Source organism: Theropithecus gelada, chromosome 19 (genome assembly GCF_003255815.1).
Source record: "Theropithecus gelada isolate Dixy chromosome 19, Tgel_1.0, whole genome shotgun sequence".
In the NCBI taxonomy this organism is placed as follows: Eukaryota; Metazoa; Chordata; class Mammalia; order Primates; family Cercopithecidae; genus Theropithecus; species Theropithecus gelada.
Genome location: NC_037687.1, coordinates 341,382 through 354,092, shown reverse-complemented (window position 1 = coordinate 354,092; position 12,711 = coordinate 341,382). Strand labels below are relative to the sequence as shown.

General features: G+C 59.3%; 1 protein-coding gene across 1 annotated transcript in view; it reads left to right on the top strand.

Moving 5' to 3' along the window:
- SHC2 (SHC adaptor protein 2) overlaps positions 1–12,711 on the top strand; it is a 39,212-nt gene that overhangs the window by 596 nt on the left and 25,905 nt on the right. The gene's annotated exons all lie outside the window — the stretch shown is intronic.

Here is a 12,711-nt window from a genome sequence, read left to right as displayed (position 1 = left end):
CCATTGCCCCCCCCCCCCCCCCCCCCCCGCCGGGAGCCCGTGCGCGGCGCCTCCCCTCCCCCACCCTTTCCTCCGGGACCCCCCGGACCCCGCGAGCCAGGTGCCCCCTCCCCATCCTTCCTGCTCTCCCGCCACCCCGGACCCCCATCTCCAGCCGGCGCCCGGCGGCTGCCCCCACCCGGAGGCGCTGGGGTCCGGGTTCCCACGGCGTCACGTGGGGAGGGGCGGGGAGAGGGCGGCGGGGGAGGGGCGCGCATGCGCGGGTGCACCGCCCCCCACTCGGATGGGGCGGGCGAGGCCGAGAGTGACAAGCGGCCGGGGTGTCTCTGCCGCCGGAGCCCCCTGGACAGCTGTTCACGGACGACAGACGGGGCCCGAGACCCCGGCCTGCGGTGGGGGTGCGGGAAGGGGTGTTTGGAAGGGGGCTGGCGCCGGGACAGACCCCAGGATTCCAGAGGGGAGGCTGCAGGGACTTCCAGGGTGGCCAAAGAAGCGGCCTTTGTTTATTTATCCTGGACCTTTTCAAACACGCGGGGAAGGCGGGCGCGTGGACACAGCGCGCCTTCACCTAGGACTGTAACCTTTACCTCTGCTGACGGGTCTGCCCCTCTGTGGGTTTGATAAACCGTGTGAAGCCACCTGCAGGGGTGACAGGGCCTTGCATAGTCCCCCGTCTTTTGAGAGAGCGGCTGTCCTACAGCTGCAGTCATTACGGTGTCTGGGAAAATGATCGGCCATTCCCGCACGCCCCTGCTGGTGGGGCGGTGCTCCCCGCTCCCAGCTGGCCTCTGCAGCCAGGAACATTAGCCTGTGTTCCCACTGGGTTGTGTCTGTGCTTTTCTGGACACTGAGTTCAGTGGGGTCCCTCCCCCTACTCTGGGTTCAGTGGGGTCCCTTCCTCTACGCTGGGTTCAGTGGGGTCCCTCCTCCTACCCTGGGTTCAGTGGTGTCCTTCCCCTACGCTGGGTTGAGTGGGGATCCTTCCCCATAAGCTGGGTTCAGTGGGGTCCTCCTACAATACATGTACCATAGGAGTCTGACTTTATTTGGAAATGGGGTCCTTGCGGATGTAATCTTGTTAAGATGAGGCCTGGCTGGATCAGGGTGGGTCTTTGTAAGGAGAAGGAAATTTAGACTCAGACGCACAAAGGAGTGGGCCGTGAGGAGACAGGCAGAGGTGGGGGCCACGGGGTCTCAAGCCAGGGCCCACCAAAATGTGCGGGAGCCCCCAGAAGCTGGCTGTGAAACCTCCCTTCCCACGTGTGGTCTGGGGGCCTGGGATTGTCAGCCTCAGGAGCCCTCGGCCTGCGGCGTACAACCGGCTTCTGCCTCCTTGGACCCGCTTCCGCCTCCCCGGGACCCGCTTCCTCCTCCCCGAACCTGCTTCCACCTCCCCTGGACCTGCTTCCTCCTCCCCGGGACCTGCTTCCTCCTCCCCGGGACCCGCTTCCTCCTCCCGGGGACCCGCTCCCAGGAGGCGACGTTGAAGCTGAGACCTGAGCCATGGAAGCAGCGGCGGCCGTGGGGATTGCAGACGGAGTTCTGGGCGGGCACAGCAGGTGCAGGTGCAAAGGCCTGAAGCCGTGGGGATTGCAGACAGAGTTCTAGGCGGGACACAGCAGGTGCAGGTGCAAAGGCCTGAAGCCATGGAGATTGCAGACAGAATTCTGGGCGGGGCACAGCAGGTGCAAAGACCTGAAGCCGTGGGGATTGCAGACAGAGTTCTGGGCGGGACACAGCAGGTGCAAAGGCCCGAAGCTGTGGGGATTGCAGACAGAGTTCTGGGCAGGGCACAGCAGGTGCAAAGGCACAGTAGGAGCCGACCTGGCGCGTGTACGTCACCGCAAGGAGAGCCGCAAAGCTGCAGCTGGAGAGGGAGGACTCTCTCTGTGGGCTGTGGTGAGGAGCAGGGGTGGTTTTAAGTAGGGGGGCAGTGCAGAGTGTGCAGTCTTGAGGGCCCCGGGGGCCTTGTGGAAGTGGCGCTGAGAGAGGAGGAGGGTCTGGAAGGGAGCAGAGACGCGGGAGGAGGCTGCGACAGATGGCGGTGGCCCAGGCCAGGGGACCTAGGTGAGGGGAGAAGTGGACAATGAACCTGTGTTGGAGCCCAGAGGAGTTGCTCATGGACGAGGGGCCCCAACCCCAGGGAGCTTGACCGGCCTTAGCCCCCAGTGCTGTCCCCCGGGAGCCCTGTCCCCCGTCACCTACGTCATGGCAGGCACAGGGACAGCCAGTCCCTCCTGGTCACAGGGAAACCTGAGTTGAGGAGGACAGCCAAGCCCCATCACCCGGGGACTGCGGCCCGTGGCTCAGGCCCTCAGGGCTCTTCCACGCTGGAGGGTCCCTGTGCGCTGAGGGAAACTGAGGCACAGAGAGGCAGAGCTGTGTCTGAGGTTACGCAGTGAAAAGCAGGACCAGAACTCGGGGCTGAGGGTCCTCCTGTGGGAGCCAGACAACATTCTGAGAGCACGCATCATGTATGCACCGGTGTGAGGCACAGCAACAGCCCCCATGTCCACATCCAACCCTCCGGTTCTGCAAAGGTGCCCCTCACACAGCGACAGGGGACCTGCCGGTGGGATCGAGTGAAGGACCCTGAGACGGGATGATTTGGGGGCCCGGTCCTTGCAGCGGGAGGTGAGAGTCGGAGAGAGACCGGAAGAGGCTGCGCTGTGGCTGCAAACGGGGAGGAAGGAGCCCCCAGCGGAGGGATGTGGGTGCCTCGGAACGCTGGGAAAGGCAGAGTAGATGAGGGACCAACTCCGCCCACACCTTGATTTTAGACTTCTGACCTCTAACCTAAGCGGATTAGCTTGTGTTGTTTCGAGCCACTCAATTTGTGGTAGTTGGTGACAGCAGCAAGAGGGAGTGGATGGGCTGGGCCACTCACGGGGCATCACAGACCCCCCACAGAACCCTGCAGCGATCCCGGTGTGCGGGCGAGAAGTTGGACGCTGGACCGGCAGCGGCGTGGGCCCCGCGTCCGAGCGCCGTGGGCTGCATCGTTGTAAATGCAGGACCTCGGATGCTGAGGCTCATGCCGAGTCCTGCGCGGTGCTCAGAGTTCCGTGGAGCCCCGGGTTCCATTCTCCCCACAACCCTGGGGCGTCCACCCATTTTACAGATGAGGCGGCTGAGGCACAGCAGGTTGAAGAGCTTCCCGAGAGCCTCCCCTGGGCCACAGCACTGGTGAGACCTTCGGGGCCGTCACCACAGACCTGACTTGGAGCCTCCGGGCACCGAAGGGACCTGGATTGTCTCCTGCAAGAAGAACCCGGGGTCGGCGGCTCAGTGACTTTGTCCTGGCTCCGGGTCATTGTTACCCCCCCGAAATTCTTGCCAATCTGGAACCCCAAAATGAGGCCTTCTGTGGAAACAGGATCTCTGCAGGTCTCATTAAACGAGGTCACGTTGGATTCAGGCCACCCTGACCCGGTGACCGCTGTCCTGACGAGAAGCCGCGTGAAGGCGCGGAGAGAAGGACACGGGACAGGATGAGGGAGGCAGAGACGAGCGACGGGGCCACGGGCCAAGGATCCTGGGGAGCCCCGGCCACCACCCGCCCTGGGAGAGGCAGGACGGGCCCTCCCCTGCTGCCTCCGGAGGGGATGGGCTTCCGGCCCCGAGGCCTGTGTGAGGAAGCATTTTTGTGGATTTCTGTGGTCTTTTTTTTTTTCTCTTTGAGACGGAGTTTCACTCTTGTGGTCCAGGCTGGAGTGCAGTGGTGCAATCTCGGCTCCCTGCAACCTCTGCCTTCCAGGTTCAAGCGATTCTCCTGCCTCAGCCTCCCCAGTAGCTGGGATTACAGGCACGCGCCACCACGCCCGGCTGATTTTGTTTGTATTTTTAGTTTTATTTTTAGACGGGGTTTCACCCTGTTGGTCAGGCTGGTCTTGAACTCCTGACCTCAGGTGATCCGCCCGCCTCGGCCTCCCAAAGTGCTGGGGTTACAGGCGTGAGCCAGCGCGTCTGGCCCGTTTCTGTGGTCTTTAAGCCCTGTTTGTGGGGATCTGTTTGGGCAGCCACAGGAGACCGTGCTTCCCGGGGGCCTCTGCTGGCCTCGGGTCAGTTCCTCCCCTGGCCGAAAGGCGGTGGCTCTGGTTCGGCAGAACAGGGTCCCCTGTCTCTGTGGGGCTCTTTTGTGAATGGGGACATCGTTCCTGGGAATCCCCCGCCGACTTTGCCGTGGTTCTCATGAGCCCAGCCCGGCACCGCCCAGCAGAATCGTCCGTGTCTGCACCGTCCAGCGTGGCTGCCGCGAGTCCCGTGAGCAGCTGGGCCTTGAGGTGTGGCCTGTGCTTCGGTGCCAAGTTAATCTTACCTGACTTTAAACTTAAGTGGCCCCAGGCGGGAAGCAGCTGCCCTGCTGGACGGCTCGTCTGGATGAATCTTCACGCCTGATCCTCGGGCCTCACCCGAAGCCGTAGACCTGAGCAACATGGGTCTCTGTTAAGAAAGACTCAGGGCTTCTCCTGTGGAGAGGCCAGAGTCCGTGCCAAGGTCTGTGGGCACCGACCCCGCGTTCCTCTGACACGTGCCATTCTGGCGCTGGGCTCGTCTGCACACAGAAGTCCCGCGGGTCAGGTTGTCCTGCTGTCTGTGATGCCCTCACGCACCTCATCTCGTGAGCGCTTCAGGGAGAGTCTCCTGTGCGTGTCCGCCTCTGCTCCTGGTGCTTGGAGCCCAGGCCCGGCAGGGGATGGATGCAAAGCTGGAGTGCAGTGGCCGGATCTCAGCTCACTGCAAGCTCCGCCTCCCGGGTTCACGCCATTCTCCTGCCTCAGCCTCCCGAGTAGCTGGGACTACAGGTGCCCGCCACCTCGCCCGGCTAGTTTTTTGTATTTTTTAGTAGAGACGGGGTTTCACCATGTTAGCCAGGATGGTCTCGATCTCCTGACCTCGTGATCCACCCGTCTCGGCCTCCCAAAGTGCTGGGATTACAGGCTTGAGCCACCGCGCCCGGCCACCTGGGTTCTTTCTGTCCTTCTCCCATCCAAGTACCAGCCAGACCTGACCCTGCTCAGCTTCCGAGGCCGGACGGCATCGGGCGTTTTCAGGGTGGTGTGACCACAGCCTCTGCTGTCTTTCTGTGCTGCCGTCCTCAGCACGCTGGCTTGGCGACCTTCAGGGTCAGAAGATGGTGGCCACAGTTCCCGACATCGCCGGGGCCCGGCCACGTCCGCTGGGAGCAGAGGTCGTCCCTTCCTGGGCTCTTCGTAAGAGACTCCGGCCGTTCTCCCTCCCCCCATTGGCTGGAAATGGCAAACGCTTCACTCATGGAGGCTGAGGCAGGAGAATCGCCTGGACCCAGGCATGAGTGGATCAACACGGCGTGGCCATCCACACGCTGAAATACGACAATACAACGCGACCAAGGAAGGACACGAGGCCATCCACACACTGAAATACGATGCGGCCAAGAAAAGGAATGAGGCTCTGACCCAGGCCACGGCACGGACGGACCCTGAGGACGCCTCACTCAGTGAGACTCCAAACACAGAAGGACAAGTTCTGTGCAATTCCACCGTCGGAGGTCCCCAGAGCCGTCAGATTCACAGAGGCAGAAAGTAGGACGGGGCTGGGGAGGGGACGGGGAGTGAGTGATGGGGTCGGGGTCTGAGTCTGGGAAGATGTGGACGTTCCGGAGAGACGGCGGTGGCTGCACAGCTCCGGGAATGCGCTGAGTGCCACTGAACCCTGCACTCCAAGACAGTTAAAACCCTAAACTGTATGTTACGTGTGTTTTACCACCATAAAAAAGCAGCACACGGAAGCGCGCGGGCGTCTGGCATTATGGGGCACGTGGAGTTAGGTTGGAGGCGTGGCAGCCACGGAAGGCTTTCCCCACATGCTGCCTGGAGGACGCTGCGAGGCCCTGGGGACAGTTTGGTGTCATTGTGAGGCCCCCCTGTCCTGTAGCGCCGGCTGCCCCGCCTGGCGACGACGGCCCACAGTGCCCCAGGTTTCCGCGGCACCCCCAGGGCAGCACTCACCCCTCACCCCTGTGAAAAGCCGCAGCCGGGGGCGCTGATGTGGGCTGTGGCCGGGGCGGAGGGCGGCACTGGTCAGCGTGGTGCAGGGCATCAAAGAAATTTACCTTTAAATGGTTTCAACCTTAGATAAAAGAAATAAGAACAGTAGGATCCATGCAGGTTTTGTAAGTTGGAAATTCTATCGAGATGAAAAGTTACAGAGTCCCTGTGTGTCATTCACCTAGATCCGCCGATTATTAACGTCTTGCCTCGTTTATTCTGTCTGTATAAATTACTATTATCGTTATCGAGACGCAGTTTCACTCTTGTTGCCCAGGCTGGAGCACAGCGGCACGATCTCGGCTCATCTCACCCTCCGCCTCCCGGGTCCAGGAGATTCTCCTGCCTCAGCCTCCCGCCGTATAAACCATGATTATTACTGTCATCATCACTGATGAACGATTGAGAAAGGTTGCAGCCGTGATACCCCTCTACCCTCACACACGCTAGGGTGTATACTCCAAGGACAAGGATCTTCTCTAACGTAGCTGTGGTACAATTAACAAAGTCAGGAAACGCACCCTTACAATCCTGAGATCGCATTTTCAGTGTGGATTCAAATGTGACCGATTTTCCCAATGGTGCGAGCAACCTGTATTTTCCCATCCCACGTTGCATTTAGCCATCCTGCCTTTTTTTTTTTTTTTTTTTTTTTTTTTTTTGTGATAGGACCTCACTCAGGATCACCCAGGCTGGAGTGCACTGGTCCCATCTCAGCTCACTGCAGCCTCCGCCTCCTGGGTCCAAGCAATTCTCCTGCCTCACCTTCCCAAGTAGCCGGGATTACAGGCGTGCACCACCACGCCCGGCTAATTTTTATTTATTTTTATTTATTTATTTTTATTTTATTTTATTTTATTTTTTTGAGACGGAGTCTCGCTCTGTCGCCCAGGCTGGAGTGCGGTGGCCGGATCTCAGCTCACTGCAAGCTCCGCCTCCCGGGTTTACGCCATTCTCCTGCCTCAGCCTCCCGAGTAGCTGGGACTACAGGCGCCCGCCACCTCGCCCGGCTAGTTTTTTGTATTTTTAGTAGAGACGGGGTTTCACTGTGTTAGCCAGGATGGTCTCGATCTCCTGACCTCGTGATCCGCCCGTCTCGGCCTCCCAAAGTGCTTGAGCCACCGCGCCCGGCCTATTTTTATTTATTTTTTAGAGAGGGAGTCTCGCTCTGTCACCCAGGCTGGAGGGCAATGGCACCACCTCGGCTCACTGCAACCTCCGCCCCCTGGGGTCAAGCGATTTTCCTGCCTCAGCCTCCCGAGTAGCCGGGATTACAGGCGCCCGCCACTTCGCCCGGCTAATTTTTGTATTTTTTTTTGTGGAGACGGAGTTTCGCCGCGCTGCCCAGGCTGCTCTTGAACTCCGAGCTCAAGCTCTCTGTCCGCCTCGGCCTCCCACAGTTCTGGGATTAGAGGCATGAGCCACTGTGCCCCGTCTGTCCTGTCTCTTTAACCACCTCTAGCCTCCCAGTTGTTCCGTCCTGGGGAGCCGGGAGTGTTGAAGGGTGCACGCCGGCCGCTGGGCTGCCGTCCCTGTTTGTATCTGCCTGGTGTCTGCCTGCGATCCGGTTGAGGTTGTGTTTGGCAGGAAGCACGGGGAGTGCTGTGTCTTCCAGCCCATCATGTCAGGAGGACGCCCGGTGCTGGTTTGTCCTGATACTGGTGCTGGAGACTTTGACGACCTGGTGTCCTGGGGTGAATGGTGTTCCCCAAAACTCAGGTCCACCTCCAACCTCAGAATGGAACCTTATTTGGAAAAGGGCCTTTGCAGACGTTAAGATGAGGCCACACTGGAGTTACTGGAGTAGGGTGTGGCCTAAATGCAATGGCTTGTGTCCTCTAAGAGGAGGGAAATTTGCACAGAAACACACGAGGAGACAGCTGTGTGGAGAAGGAAGCAGAGACTGGAGTAACACGGCCACAAGCCAAGGCCGCCGGGAGCCCCCGGAAGCTGAAAGAGGCAGGAAGGACCCTCCCCCGGGGCTGCGGAGGGAGCGAGGCCCTGCCCACACCTTGACCTCAGACTCCCGGCTGGATCAGCTCCTGTGGCCCCCGTGTGTGGCCTTTGCTCACGGCAGCCCCGGGAAATGAATGTACTTGGTGAAGGTGACGTTTCTGCCCGGTGATGCTGCTGTTCGTTTCCCTTATAATTAGGAAGATCTGTGGGGACTGGTGGAATCGGGGGACAGGTGCACGGGGACGCCGCGGTGCACGGGGACGCCGCAGCGCACGCCCCGGGAGCCAGTCGCAGGCCAGGCCGTGCACGTTTTCGGCCGAGTGCTGCCTGCGGCCTCCCCAGCCCTCGCCCCGGCATCTGGTCGTTCTGCCCCGGAACGTGATCTGGGGAGACAGACGTTGAGACCCTGCAGACATCCTGGTTCCCAGCGCGCAGCAAACCTTCACGTACTTGTTTTAACAAAGCCTTAGGGTTCTTGTGTGAATGGAGACTTTTCATCTTATTAATACGTTTATTTTAATGGAAAACCAGGGAGTTATGGTTTCAGTGTGGTTTCCTCTTTTCCTCATATGATTTTTTTATTTGTTTTGAGATGGAGTTTTGTTCTCGTTGCCCAGGCCGGAGTGCAATGCGATCGTGGTTCACTGCAACTTCCGCCTCCCAGGTTCAAGCGATTCTCCTGCCTCAGCCTCCGGAGTAGCTGGGATTACAGGCATAAGCCAACACGCCCAGCTGATTTTGTATTTTTAGTAGAGATGGGGTTTCACCACGTTGGTCAGTCTGGTTTTGAGCTTCCGACCTCAGGTGAGCCGCCCGCCTGGGCCTCCCAAAGTGCTGGGATGACAGGCGTGAGCTATCGTGCCTGGTTCTCATGCACATTTTAAAAAATGCAGATATAATTCACATATCCTAATCCTTACCTGTTTAAACCGTGCAGTTCCGTGGATTTAGTGCAGCCCACAGGGTTGTGCGACCCTCACCAGTGTCTGGTTCCAGGACGCTCCCATCACGCAAAATGGGAACTTATCGCCGGCCCTCAGCCGTCCCTCCCCTCCACCGCCCCCTGCCCAGCCCCGGCGCCCACGCGTCCCCTCGCTGCCCCTGTGGATCAGCCTGTCCTGGACATTTCATAGAAACGGGATCACACGCCGTGTGGCCTTTCGCGTCCGGCGTCTCTCACGGAGCGTGGCGTCCTCAGTGTGTGCCGTGGCCCCTACCGGAGCCTGGCTCCTTTCACGTCTGGGTCACGTTCCCGCGTGCGGATGGACCCCACGGGATTTATCCGTTCATCTGCTGTAGATGTTTTGTGTCCTGCAATTTCCTTTAAAAAGTAAATGCGGTTATGTTTGTAAGTGGAGTTTATTTAAAAGGAAAATATCAAGTAAATGACACTGATATGGACCATGGCAAAGAGGTGGGTCCCGGTGGTGACGTGGGCCGCGGCAGAGGGTCCCGGCGAGTGAGGTGGGCCGTGGTGGAGGGTCCCGGCAGGTGACGTGGGCCGCAGTGCAGGGTCCTGGTGGAGACTCGGACGGTCTCCCAGGCTAGGAACGCAAACACGGGACCTTGGCTTACATCTGCCCTGGCCTGCTGTGTGTGAGGCCGGCCAGGTCCCTTCCCCTCTCCAAGCCTCAGTTTACTGACTTGTACAGTGGCTCCTTCCCTTAACGTCCTAGGGTGGGTTCTGGGTCATGCTTTCTCTCTGGGCCTCAGTTTCTGAATTTGCAAAGGGGAAGGTTGGACGTAAAGTCGCCAGGGCTCCCCCCAACCTTCTGTGGGAGGGTCCCAGGGCTGCCACCACAAACCACCACAAACCACCACAAACTGTGGGGCTTAAAACACAGACGGCCAGGCGCGGTGGCTCAAGCCTGTAATCCCAGCACCTTGGGAGGCCGAGGCAGGTGGATCACGAGGTCAGGAGATCGACACCATCCTGGCTAACACGGTGAAACCCCGTCTCTACTAAAAATACAAAAACTAGCCGGGCGAGGTGGCGGCGCCTGTGGTCCCAGCTACTCGGGAGGCTGAGGCAGGAGAATGGCGGGAACCCGGGGGGCGGAGCTTGCAGGGAGCCGAGATCGATCGCGCTTCTGCACTCCAGCCTGGGCGACAGAGCGAGAGTCCGTCTCAAAAAACAAACAAAAACAAAACTAAACTAAAACCAAAACACACACACACAAACAGACTTGTTCTATCACCGTTCTGGGCCCACAGTCCGAGCCAAGATTGGGCAGAGCTGGTTTCTGCAGGAGATGCTGAGGGAGGCTCTGTCCCAGGCCCTCCGGCGTCTGGTGCCTGCAGGCCGGCGCTGGCGTCCTCGGCTGCACACGGCCCCTCCGCTGTCTGCCTCTGTCTTCACACAGCCCTTCCCTTCTGTGTCTCTGTCTTTTCAAATCTCCCTCTGTGCTTGTCTTTGTTTATTTATTTTTTTGAGACAGAGTCTCCCTCTCACCCGGGCTGGAGTGTGGTGGTGCGATCTCCGCTGTCTGCAGCCTCCGCCTCCCAGGTCCAAACTATTCTTCTGCCTCAGCCTCCCAAGTAGCTGGGATTACACGCTCCCACCACCACGCCCAGCTGATTTTTGTATTTTTATTTTTATTTTTGTATTTTTAGTAGAGTCGGGGTTTCGCCATGTTGGCCAGGCTGGTCTCAAACTCCTGACCTCGTGATCCACCCGCCTCGGCCTCCCAAAGTGCTGGGTTTACAGGCGTGAGCCACCGCGCCCGGCCTAAAAATTTTTGTTTTTTGAGACATGGTCTTGCTCTGTCGCCCAGGCTGGAGTGCTGTGGTGCCCTCACAGCTCACTGCAGCCTCGACCTCCTGCGCTCAAGCCATCCTCCCACCTCAGACTCCTGAGTAGCTGGGACCACAGGCCCCCACTCACCACGCCCAGCTAATTAAAATTTATTTTTCTGTAGAGATGAGGTCTCATTGTATTGCCCAGGCTGGTCTTGAACTCCTGGCTTCAAGAAAGCCTCATACCTTGGTCTCCTGAAGTTATGGGATTATAGGCATGAGCTGCTGTCCCAGGCCTAGAAATTTATTTCTCACGGTTCTGGAGGCTGGGAGGGCCACGATCAAGGCACCGGAAGATTCTGTGTCTGGCGAGGGCATCTTCACAGAGGGCCGTGTTCTCCTGTGTCCTCACGTGGTGGAGGGCCGGGCTCTGTCTGCCGTCTCTTGTGTAAGGATGCTAATCCCAGTCCTGAGGGTGGAGCCCTCATAACCTCCTCGCCTCCCAAAGACCCCCCTCTAAATACCCTCACTGTGGGGCTTAGGTTTCCACAGAGGGATTTGAGGGGGGCACAGACATTCAGACCCAGCATTGATATTTACAAACTGGGGGAATTTCACAGAAAACCCCTGAATTTCCTTGTCTCTTTTAAAAGAAGCACATGGCCGGGCACGGTGGCCCACGCCTGTAATCCCAGCACTTTGGGAGGCCGAGGCGGGCGGATCACGAGGTCAGGAGATCGAGACCATCCTGGCCAACATGGTGAAACCCCGTCTCTACTACAAATACAAAAAACTAGCCGGGCGTGGTGGCGGCGCCTGTAGTCCCAGCTACTCGGGAGCCTGAGGCAGGAGGATGGCGTGAACCCGGGAGGCGGAGCTTGCAGTGAGCTGAGATCACGCCACCGCACTCCAGCCTGGGCGACAGAGTGAGACTCTGAAAAAAAAATAAAAGCACATGGCCGGCAGCGCTGGGCCCCCGGAGCATGGCACACGCCGTTTGCCGAGGTCCCCACCTCTTCCCGTCGTGCAGGGGGAGCAGTGCAGATCCTGGAGCCCAGAGATGTGGGTTCAGGACCCAGCTCTGCAGGGCGTGTGGCCCAGCCGGTCAGTCACCCTCCCGCCTGGGCCTCTGTTTCCCAGGGACCATTGCTGCCCACAGCAGAGCCTCCCACGTGACGAGTGTCCTGAATTAACGAGGTGTTGGTATCGTCACCACGCTGCATCCTACCTCGTGTGTTTACCCGGCTGATCCTGCAGGCTGTGGCATCTGAGTTTGCAGTCCCTATTCTCAGCCAATGGGATATCGCATTTCCCCTCGTGAGCTGCCGTGGGCCACGGAGGGTTTGCCCCCCGCCTCCTCCTGCACTAGGCTGTGTCCCCACAACAGGCCCATGCACCGCACAGCTCAGGGTTTCAGCCGCACAACCGGAGTGGGCTGTGTGCTAAGAAGGGGGCAGGTAAGCGAGTGAGAATCCCTCACCCTGCGGCCCTGGAGCACCAGACACCGAGGCAGACACCACCCCAGAGGCACACACTCTGCTGAGAGAAGACAGCCATTGACCAGCCAGCATCCCACCAAAGCTGCCTCCTCAGTGGGGGAGTCCAGTGCTAGGGACAGGGACCGTGGCTAATATCTTTAGGGTCTGACCTGTCTACTACATGCCTAGAGTCCATTCATCTGTTCATCCGTCCGTCCATCCACCCACCCATCCACCCATCCACCCATCCACCCACCCATCCGTCCATCCACCCATCCATCCGTCCATCCACCCATCCATCCATCCATCCATCCATCCATCCATCCATCCACCCATCCACCCACTCATCCATCCATCCATCCACCCACCCATCCACCCATCCACCCACTCATCCATCCATCCATCCACCCACCCATCCATCCATCCGTCCACCCATCCATCCACCCATCCGTCCATCCACCCATCCATCCATCCACCCATCCACCCACCCACCCACCCACTCATCCACCCAT